The 11,643-nt window shown below is 44.6% G+C and overlaps 1 pseudogene; it reads left to right on the forward strand.

Moving 5' to 3' along the window:
- The first annotated feature begins 4,761 nt into the window (after positions 1-4,761).
- Positions 4,762-6,947, forward strand: LOC118351837 (deoxyribonuclease TATDN1-like; annotated as a pseudogene).
- Positions 6,948-11,643: the final 4,696 nt, after the last annotated feature.

Here is an 11,643-nt window from a genome sequence, read left to right on the forward strand (position 1 = left end):
ATGTACGCAGTATTTCCATTTTACAAGTAAACTGACTGAGGGTAAACTCCCTAGCCTGTAACCTTAACCACTACCCTAAAGCATTGACTTCAATAATATGATTAATTTTTCTTAAGATTTTATTTATTTATTCATGAGAATACACAGAGAGGAGAGAGAGAGAGGCAGAGACACAGGAAGAGGGAGAAGCAGGCTCCGTACAGGGAGCCCGACGTGGGACTCGATCCAGGGTCTCCAGGATCACGCCCTGGGTGGGCCAAAGGCGGTGCTAAACCACTGAGCCACCCGGGCTGCCCAATATGATTAATATTGGCGCTCCTGACTAGCTGAATTGGAAGAGCATGAAACTCTTGACCTCGGGGTCATGAGTTCAAGCCCGCATTGGGTATAGGGATTACTAAAAGGAATAAACTTAAAATAATATAATTAATATGATAATAGCCTAGATAACAAGATCACATCAGACAAAACTGTAGTAGCAGCCAGGCCAGGGAATTGCTACACAAGCCTTGCCTATGAGGCAGGAATTTACAGGAGAGAAAAATGGAGGCCAGGTGGGTCACTTGCCTAAGGTCACAGAGGATGGCAGAACCAGGTAGGAATCTGGGCCTGGCTGAAGTCAAAACTTGGTGACGACTAATCCAAATTCCCTTCTTACCACACCCTTCCCTACCACTCTGGAAAGCTTCCACTGCCTGCCCTCTCCAGGGCTCCCTGCCAGGCCTTTGCATGGGCCATGCCCTCAACCTGAAACACTCCCGCCTTTTTTACCTGGTGATGTAGGTACTCAGGTCGCTCAGGACTCACCTCTTCTAGGAAGCACTCCCTGTCTCCACCCCGACCTGAGACTGGGTGAGGCTTGCAGTTGCTGGCTTGCCACTTACACTCTCTCCTAACACGCTGCCACTCACTGGCATCTAGATCAGTCTCCCTGTCCTTTTAACCCTGGCCGGCTCCAGGTGTCAGGCCTTGGTCCTCCTCTGTATCCGCTCATGCCATAGAGGATCTCCCCCCACATTCGGGGTGTACAGTCCATCTCTAGGCTACTAAGATCCAAATTTCTGTCTTCAATCCAGACACCTCCAGGCTCCTACAAACTGCATTCTATTCACCTTCTCTGTAGGGGTCTTAGAAGTGTCTCAAACTTCACACATCCTAAACTGAGCTTCTAACTTCTCCCAAACCTGCTCCCTCCCCCCTTTCCCCATCTAGGTTGATGGCACCTCTGTCCTTCCAGTGACTGAGACTGCACAGCCCAGGATCATCCTGACCTCTTTTCCGCACCCGTGCCAACCCGTCAGGAAATGTTGACTCCACCAACACTGCCCCAGCCCGGGACAGTTTCCATCCTCCCTGACCTGACCCCACAGCAGCTCCTCCCTGGGCTCTGTGCTCCCTGCCTGCCCGCACAGTCTGCTCCCCATCCACAGCCAGAGGGAGCCTGTGATACCCTGAGTCAGGTCTGGGCCCTCTCCTGGCCACACTTCTCTCCTGGTAAGAGTCAGTCCTCACCATGGTCACCCATGCTAGTGATCTGTACTGTCACCTCTCTGACCTCACCTCTTCCTCCTTAAGAAAGTGAGAAGAAGCACTACTGGCACCTCAACCTGGTTGTTCCCAGCCCCCTTGGAGGCCCTGCAAGTGCAGCAATATCCAAAGAGCCCATCTCCTGGTGCCCTTGAGGGCTGCTACCCCTTTACCAAGGCCCTCTCTGGCCACACCTTAGTGCCTCAAGTCTGCACATCTAGTGGTCTCAGGAAGATCCTTTCAGATCTTTGATTTCACCCCCACACTCCCCGTTGCACCCACATGCTTCCTTTATCATTTATCACCTGCTAACATGGTGTATAGTTTATTCATTTATCCAGTTCCTTATCTTTCTCCCCCACTAGAATATTAGCTGCTCAAGGGATTGCTGTCCGTCTTGTTCACCGCTGGGTACTGAGTTCCTAGAACAGTGCCTAGCACACCTTAGGGGAGATAGTACAGCAAGCATACTAAAGTCCTCCACCATCTTCCAGATTCCTTTGAATTCAGACATGGTTATGACTTGTTTTGGCCAATAAAATGTGAATGGAAATATCGGGAGTGTATTTATTTATTTATTTATTTATTTATTTAAAGATTTTATTTTTAAGTAATCTCTATACCCAGTGTGGGGCTTGAATTTACAATCCCAAGATCAAGAGTTGCATGCTCCACCAACTGAGCCAGCCAGGTGCCCCTTATGTAATGTTTATGCCCAATGTGAAGCTTATAGTCATGACCCAGAGATCAAGAGTTGTATGCTCTACAGATTAAGCCAGCCAGGTCTGGTGGGAGTGTCACTTTTAAATGTCGAATTTAAAAGCCAGTGCAGGTGGCACCTGGCTGGCTCAGTTGGTTAAATGTCTGCCTTCGGCTAAGGTCATGATCTCAGGGTCCCCCCACATCGGGCTCTCTGCTCAGCAGTGAGGCTGCTTCTCCTCTCCTGCTTGCTGCTCCCCCTGCTTGTGCTCTCTCTTTCTCTCTGTCAAATAAATAAGTAAAATATTTTTTTAAAATTAAAAATAGGACAGCCCTGGTGGCTCAGCAGTTTAGCACCGCCTTTGGCCCGGGGTGTGATCCTGGAGACCCAGGATCGAGTCCCACGTTGGGCTCCCTGCATGGAGCCTGCTTCTGCCTCTGCCTGTGTCTCTGCCTCTTTCTCTGTCTCTGTGTCTCTCATGAATAAGTAAATAAAATCTTTAAAAAATATAAAATAAAAATAAAAATAAAGGCCCGTGAAGGATCCTCTATTCTCTCATCCCCTGCCTAGGTAACATTGGGAGCCTGGCAAGCACAGAGGTGCCAAATAAAGGAAGCTAACTGGCTCACTGAGCCATGGCATGGAGGAAATCTGACTGTTTCTATGAGCAAGAAATAAAAATTGAAGAGTTAGTCTGCTAAGGTCTAGGGCTCATTTGTTATCACAACATAACCTAGCCTATTCCAACTGATGCAGGTAGAAGTTGTTACTATTATCCCATGAGAAAAGAGATGGGGTTACTTGTCTAAGATCACACAGTTGGTAAGTACCAGAATCAAAATTGGTACTCAGTGGGGTGCCTGGCTGGCTCAGTTGGTAGAGAATGTAACTCTTGATCTCGGGGTTGTGAGTTTGAGGCCCACGTTGGGCATAAAGCCTATTTTTTAAAAGATTTTTAAAAAAATATTTCATTTTTTATTTAAAAGAGATAGAGAGCTTGCACACAAGCATGGGGAGGGAGGGACTGGAGGGGGGAAGCAGATTTCCTGCTGAGACCGATAACATGGGGCTCATCCCAGGATCCTGAGATCATGATCTGAGCTGAAGGCAGACACTTCGCCAACTGAGCCACCCAGGTGCACCTGTAAAGCCTACCTATTTAAAAAAAAAAAAAAAAAAAGATTTGACCTCAGGAAGGCTGTCTCTGTAGCTCATGCTTCTAATCCTCACAATTTGTTGCTTTAACGATGTTCATGTTACAATGCCATCAATTAATAAGTTGACAATAGTCATAACTAACTGAGCTTGATGCCTCCTGAGGTCTTGATGAACAAGCTGAGGTAACTGCTTTACCGGCAGGTATTGCAAAGGCACTCACAACTCACTCTCTCCTAAAGGAACTAACACGGGGTGGAGGTTCAGGGAGATGGTGTCACTTGCCTGAGGGGATGGGATAACGAGGTCTAAATCTATACCTTATTTGATGCCAAATGATTATGTGATACCTAATCCAGATGAATGTCCCTCCACAGCCCTTTCTTTTTTAAAAGATTTTATTTATTTATTCATGAGAGAGAGGCAGAGACACAGGCAGGGGGAGAAGCAGGCTCCCTGCAGAGCAGAAGCTGGATGCAGGACTCAATCCCAGGACCCCGGGATCATGATCTAAGCTGAAGGCCAATTTAGCCACCCAAGTACTCTGCCCTTTCTTTAATGGTGTATTGGTCAGGGTCCTCCAGAGAAACAGAACCAATAGAATATACAGAGTAAGAGAAAGAGATTTATCATAAGGAATTGGCACATCATGGAGTTTGAGAAGTCCCACGTTCTGCTGTCTGCAAGCTGGAGGCCTAGGAAAGCCAGTGGTTTGAGTCCTGGTCCAAGTCTGAAGATCTAAGAACCAGGGGGAACCAATGATATAAGTCCCAGTCTGAGTGCAGAAGACCAATGTTCCAGCACCACAGTCAGGGAGAACTCAACTTATCCCCTCCTCAGACTCTGTTCTGTTCAGGCCCTCAGAGATTTGCATGATGCCTCCTGCACTGGGGAGGGCAGTCAGCCGTAGTCAGTCTACCGGTCCAGATGATAATCTTGCTTGGAAACACCCTCACACACACACCTGGAAATAACATTTAGCCAAATTCAGAGGCACTCTGTATCCCAGTCAAATAGATGGAAAAAAGTAACCATCATTCTATCCCCAGTCCTCTTCCCAGGCTCCCTGCTGCCAGGTTCTTGCATAGGTTGTGTCTCTGCAGGAACATTTCTCCTACACTTTTTGCTTTGGAGGTGATTTGGTGATTGCACCTCATCAAAGTAGTCTTTATTGACCTCCCCTATTACAGACTAGGGCAGGTTGCCCTCTTATATACTCTTAGGAGTCCCAAAACTTCTTCCCCAGGACAGCATAACAAATTAATATCAGTAGTGATCAATAATGTCTGTCTCCTGGACTGGATTGGGGGACTTAGGTGGTGGGCAGGGCTATCTCAGGGACCACTGTGTCCCCACCATCACCCAGCCCAAGGCTCAACATGGGATACATGGTCAGTAATTCTTAGTTATCTTCGTCATCATCCTTTGGGGGATTATTGATATAATTCAGACTTCCTCATCAGAACAGAATCTGTCAGTAGAGTATGTGCTTTCATGATCTCACAACAAAACTTCCTCATCCTTCCAAACCACAAAGCTCTCCTTGGTGATTCCCTCCCACCTCCTGCTCCAGCTAAATCAGGTAACTTCTCTGGCATCTCACAGGCTTCTGGGTTCCCCTATCCCAACCTGATCACCCTGAGGCCTGCGTGTTCATTTTATAATGATCCTGTACACTGTGCATCCTTATTTTCCATTTCTGTAGGTGTGCTATATTTCATAATTTAAAATATTTAAAATACCTGGTAATGCCTGCTCATCGTAGAAAATATATAAAATAAGCAAGAGAAAATGTAAAAGGAAAAATTCACCCGCTTTTCAAAGACAACCTTTATTTAGTTATATTTCCTGCTTGATTTTTTAGATTTCTAATAATATATAAAATTTGTATATGCAATTTGCATCCCGCCCATCAACTTGCAAACAACTTGTATGAACCTGGGACAAGCAGCTATAGTCCCTTCAACTGCTCACCTGTGACCTGACTTCACTGTTAGGCATCAGCTCTTTGACCTGGAAAGTAACCAAAGAGATGACTCTCACACTCCATAAGGCAGAAGAAATTAAACACTAAAGCTAGGATTTCATTTCTCAGTTATGCTCTGAAGAAGCAGCGGAGTGAGGCTTCATTTCCTCTTTCTCCTTCTTGCTCCCTGGCACTTAGACGTGGTGGGAACCACCTTGGGCCACATGGGCCAGGGCACGCCGCTAGGCATGGCAGTGCCATAAGTCAAAGTGTGTCTGATACTAGAAGTTTTGTTACCAGCCCTGCACCACTTACAGGGAAGAAAGAACAATTTTATTTAAGTTGCTGCCACGTTGAGTTCTGTTACAGGGGTTATATTAAATGCCACTTAACCCTCAGTGCCTATTCGACATGCCCTGAACAATTCCCATGTCCCTAAACATATAATTTTTGGTGTGTCCAGAATATTCCATCACCTGAAAATGTTTCATTCACTTATTCAACACTTATTTATTGAGTGCTTCTATATCCAGGCCCCTGGACCAGCGATGGGGATGTAACAGTCATAATCCAGAGGGAGACAGGCAAACAAACATAACCCATCTCTATTTTCAGATAATAGCATGTCCCAAAATGTAGGGCAGAGATCGGCTAATTGCTCACCGAAACTGTTTCCCGGGGGTGGGGCCCGAGAGGTAGACATGAGTCGCTTCAAGTTTGTGGATATCGGTAAGCACTTGACAGATCCGATGTTCAGAGGAATTTATAGGGGAGGTCGGGAGCTTTAAGATGACTTACAAGACATAATAGAGAAAGTGGTCCAGATTGGTGTTAAAAAAATATTTTGAAAAAAGTTTCAATTGGCAGAACAAACAAAATTACCAATGTTTCTTCACTGTTGGAACTCGCATGATGAATTTTTGGACATTATGGAAAGAAATAGAGACCTGTGTGTGGGTGGAGCGGTGCATTCATTTGATGGTACAAAGGAAGCGGGAGCTTTCTTGATTGACTTGGATCTCTACATAGGGTTTTTTTTAAGATTTTTAAAATTTATTTACTCATGAGAGACACACAGAGTGAGGCAGAGCCACAGGCAGAGGGAGAAGCAGGCTCCATGCAGGGAGCCCGATGTGGGACTCGATCCCAGGACCCCAGGATCACGACCTGAGCCGCAGGCAGAAGCTCAACCACTGAGCCACCCAGGCACCCTCTACATAGGATTAAATGAAAACTGAGGCCCACTGAAAACTGAGGCTAATTTGGAAGTTCTGAAGTTAATATCTCATGAAAAAATGAATGATTGAAGCTGACGCACTTTGGTGTGGAGTGCAAAGTACACAGGCTGGATCAAAATATATAAAAACTTCATTTTCTACCAAAAAGAAGTGGGAAAATGGGCACAATATAAAGACAGGAATGAACCCTGTCACGTAATTCAAATACTGGAGACAATGTCAACAGTAAGAAAGCAAAATCCACTCAAATTGGCCAATATACTATATAACATCATTAATTTTTTTTCCTGACACGTTATTTTTCCGTCTAGTAAAGCATAAACATTAAGACAGTTGGGAGTCAGGGGGATCCCTGGGTGGCTCAGAGGTTTAGCGCCTGCCTTTGGCCCAGGGTGCGATCCTGGAGTCCCGGGATCCAGTCCCACGTCGGGCTCCCTGCATGGAGCCTGCTTCTCCCTCCTCCTGTGTCTCTGCCTCTCTCTCTCTCTCTCTCTCTCTTTCTCTCTCTTTGTCTATCATAAATAAATAAATCTTAAAAAAAAAAAAAGACAGTTGGGAGTCTCCTTCTGGAAGTTAGGTTATTGATAAGAATGCTTTTTTCTTTTTTAAAAAAAGTGTTTATTTATTTATTTATTTATTTATTTATTTATTTATTTATTTTTTAAGTGTTTTAAAAAATATGTTATTTATTTACCTCGGAGAGAGAGAGAGACAGTAGAGGGAGAGGCAAAGCAGGCCTCTGCTGAGCAGAGAACCTGATATGGGGCTCAATCCTAGGACCCTAGGATCATGACCTGAGCCAAAGGCAGACATCTAACTGACTGAACCACTCAGGTACCCCAAGAATGCTTTTTTTCTTATAAATCACTGAGATTTTTTTTTTCACTGAGATATTTGTCAACTGAAGGAGACTCATGTCTTCCAGGACTGTGATCTCTTCATCTCTATTTGTTAACCATTTATTTTTCCCTTCCCTTTGCTTTAGGGCAGCCAGGAATGCCCAAGGAATATCACACATATCCCACCTGGGTGGGTAGGTGCATGAGGATTGCAAGTGTCAACTTGTGCTTTCCCCCAACTTGCCTTCTGCTCCACCTCATCAAGGATCCACCAAACCAGGCCCAGATCAGCAGAACCGTCAACTAATCTATTTATTTATTAATGGTTTTGAGCCGCCAAATTTTGGTGTGGTTTGTTACACAGCAGTAGCTAACTGATACAGGCTTCATGACTAAATAGATTCAGAAAATAATGCCTAGGAGATTCCTTCTTGTACAGTTATCATGGAATCTAGCACATTAATGAAAAGTCTTATAATAAAGCAGCTCATCTAATTTTGTTTAAACCACCAAAATCTACATTTCTTTTATCAAGGAACACTTTAATTTTAAAAAAGATTTTATTTACTTATTTTTGTGAAGGGGGGGGAAGCATGAGCCAGAGGAGGGGCAGAGGGACAAGCAGACTCCCCACTGTGTAGGCAGCCAGATGCTGGACTCTATCCCAAGGCCCTGAGATCATTACCTGAGCCAAAGGCAGACGCCCAACTGCTGAGCTACCCAGGCATCCCTATGAATTGTCTGTTCATATTCTTTTTTAAAAAAGATTTTATTTATTTATTCATGAGAGACACACAGAGAGGCAGAGACACAGGCAGAGGGAGAAGCAGGCTCCATGCAGGAAGCCTGATGTGGGACTCGATCCCAGGACCCTGGGACCACGCCCTGAGCTGGAAGGCTTAATCACTGAGCCACCCAGGCATCCCATTTTTTCATATTCTATACCCATTTTTATTTGTTGGGTTTTCATGTTAATTTCACATTACTTTGTTAATACCTTCAATCATTGAGGATGTTACCCAATTGTCTATCATTTTTGTTGCAAATATACTTCTCTAATGTATATTTACTTCAGTTTGCCTATGCCCTTTTTGGACATATAAAATATCCAGCTCTTTTACAGCCTACTTCATCAGTCTTCTCTTTGATGCTTTGTTTCCCCCACTACATAGAAGTTCAGAACATCTTTCCCCAGACAGAATTTGTTCAATATTTGCTGATAAGAGCCTCCTTTAGATTTTCACCATGCAATTCCCCCACACACATATTACTCAAATCCAACTGGAATTTATTTTGTTATGTCATGTAAGATGGGATTCTAAACTGGTATTTTCCCCCAAATAAATAAGAGATCAATCCAATTGATGTGACATAATGCTTCTTATAAATTCTTATGTTCTCTAGTCTGGCCAACCATTCTGTTACATCATTCAGTAGATTGTTCTTACACTAAAACTACACTTTAAATTGCGTGAACTCCATGAGGACAGGGACTCTGTCTGTTTTGTTGCTGCAGTAGCAACAGTACCTAGTAAGGTTCATGGCAGGATCTCAATAAATATCTATGAAATGAATGAGTAAATGAACATGTGATTGAATAAGTGGATGGACGGGTGAATGAATACAATATGCCAGTCCCTGTGTGGTATTGTGATTATTTATGTTGTGAAAAACATATAGTCCCTTCCGCAAAGCCCATAGGTAGCTAGAAAACATTTCTTTAATCTTTTATCAGTTAGCTCTTGCTGTATAACAAACTATCCCCAAATTGACACTTAAAGGAACAATAATTTTTATTATTTTTCATGATTCTGCGGTTCAGGAATTTAAATTGGCACAGCCTGGTTTTTGAGATATCTAAGCAACAGCTAAGGCAGGAGCAGGAAGCTGTCCTGTTGGAACCACTGTGTAAATCAGGAAAGGGTCTAGGCTGGAGATAGATCTGAGAATTGCATGCAGATGGTGATCAAAGTCACAAGAATAGATCAGAGGAGAATGTGTAGAATGAGGAGAGAAAAGGATCCAAGTTAGTGCCTTATAGAATATTCCGTATAGGGACACCTTGCTAACTCAGTCAGAAGAGTGTGTGACTCTTAATCTAAGGATTGTGAGTTCAAGCCCCATGTTGGGTGTAGACATTACTTTAAAAGATGAAAGAAGACGAAGATGAAGAAGAAAGAATGTTCTGTATAGCAAGGTGAAACTGTTTTAAAAACTTGACCACCAGAACGCCGGGGTGGCTCAGGGGTAGAGCATCTGGCTTCAGCTCAGGGCATGATCCTGGGGCCCTTGGATAGAGTCCCACAATGGGCTTCCCACAGGGAGCCTGCTTCTCCCTCTGCCTGTGTCTCTACCTCTCTCTGTGTGTCTCTCATGAATAAATAAAATCTTAAAAAACAAACAGACCAAAACCATGATCACCAAAGCTTTCACATTCCCTGCATCAAGAATTGGGAGCTATGGGGCACCTGAATGGCTCAGTGGTTGAGCATCTGCCTTTGGCTCAGGTGGTGATCCCAGGGTCCCGGGATCCAGTCCTGCATCCGCTCCCTGCCAGGAACCTGCTTCTCTCTCTGCCTGTGTCTCTGCCTCTCTCTGTGTGTCTCATGAATAAATAAATAAATAAAATCTTTTAAAAAAAGAATTGGGAGCTATGTGGCCTCCTCTTGAATCTGGGTGGGCATGTGCTCACTTTGATCAAGAGGCAGCAACAGAAGTGACACTGTGACTTCTGAAGCTGGGTCAGAAAGGCCTTGCAGCTTTGGTTCTCGTGGAACACTCTGTAGAAAGCCAGCTGTCACATAGGAAGTTCAGCTACCCTGGGACTGCAATGCTAGAAGGCCATGCAGAGGTGCTCTGGTTTTAGATCCTGCTGAGCTCCCAGCCAACACCCAGCGTTACTTTCAGCCAATTTGCTGAGTCACTTTGGACATCCAACCTAGTCAAGCATTGAGATGACTCCAGTCCCAGCCAATTTCTGACTCATATACATGAGAGATCCTGAGTCAAACCCTTCCTAAACTCTTGATCTACAAAAAGGCAGGAAAAACAAAATGTCTGATTTAAGTTGAGGTTTTGATAATACTTAATCCAGCAATGGGTAACTGAAACACAGGTATACTAAGAACCTGTTGCAGCTAGCAAATTAAAACCAAAACTTAACAGCTTCAAGTTTACTCATTTATTTAAGTAACCTCTACACCCAATGTGGGGCTCGAACTCCCAACCCAGACATCAAGAGCTGCATGCAATTCTGAATGAGCCAGCCAGACACCCCCAAAATCTAACAGCTTAAAACATTGTCTTGAGACGCCCGGTGGCTCAGCAGTTCAATGCCTGCCTTCCGCCCAGGGCATGATCCTGGAGTCCTGGGATCGAGTCCCACATTGGGCTCCCAGCATGGAGCCTGCTTCTCTTTCTGCCTGTGTCTCTGCCTCTCTCTCTCTCTCTCTCTCATAAATAAATAGTCTAAAGAAAACAAAAAAACATGGTCTTATTTTCTTTAGGTCAGGAATTCAGGAGTGGCATAACTGGGTGGTCTGGTTCAGGATCACTCATGGGGATGCAGTTAGGTTGTTGGTCAGGACTGACTGCATTTATCTCATGTCTTGACTAGGGTGGAGGAGCAGCTTCCAAACTGGCCCACTTCAGAGGGCTGCTGCCAGGAGGCCTCAGTTCCTTGCAGACTTTCACAGACCTCAGTTTCTCACCACATGGACTTCCCTTTAGGGCTGCTCAAGTGTCAGCACAATATGGGCAGCTGGCTTCTCCCCAAGCAGGTAATCCCAATACAATACCTTTTATGATCTGGTCTTAGAAGTCAACACCATTACTTCTAGAAGCGAGGCATGAAGTCCAGCCTCAGGGGAAGGCGGCATTAAGTCCACACTCAAAGGAAGGGCTGTTAAAAAGAAGTGTCAAAGAACTCGGAACGTTTATTTTTAGGGATTTTGTTTGTTTGTTTGTTTGTTTGTTTGTTTGATAGAGAGGGAGAGTGTGCACAAGCAGGGGGAGGGGCAGAGGGAGAGGGAGAAGTAGGCTCCCCATGGAGCTCAGAGCACCACACGGTGGATTCCAGGACCCTGAGACCATAATCCAAATTGAGGACACTTAACTGACTGAGCCACCCAGGCGCCCCTAACTTGGAACATATTTTAAAACCACAACAGGGGTTGCAAACTCAAGAGGCATATATGTATCTCCTCATGGAGGAACTCG

The sequence above is a fragment of the Canis lupus genome, chromosome 1, assembly GCF_003254725.2.
Source record: "Canis lupus dingo isolate Sandy chromosome 1, ASM325472v2, whole genome shotgun sequence".
Taxonomy (NCBI): domain Eukaryota; kingdom Metazoa; phylum Chordata; class Mammalia; order Carnivora; family Canidae; genus Canis; species Canis lupus.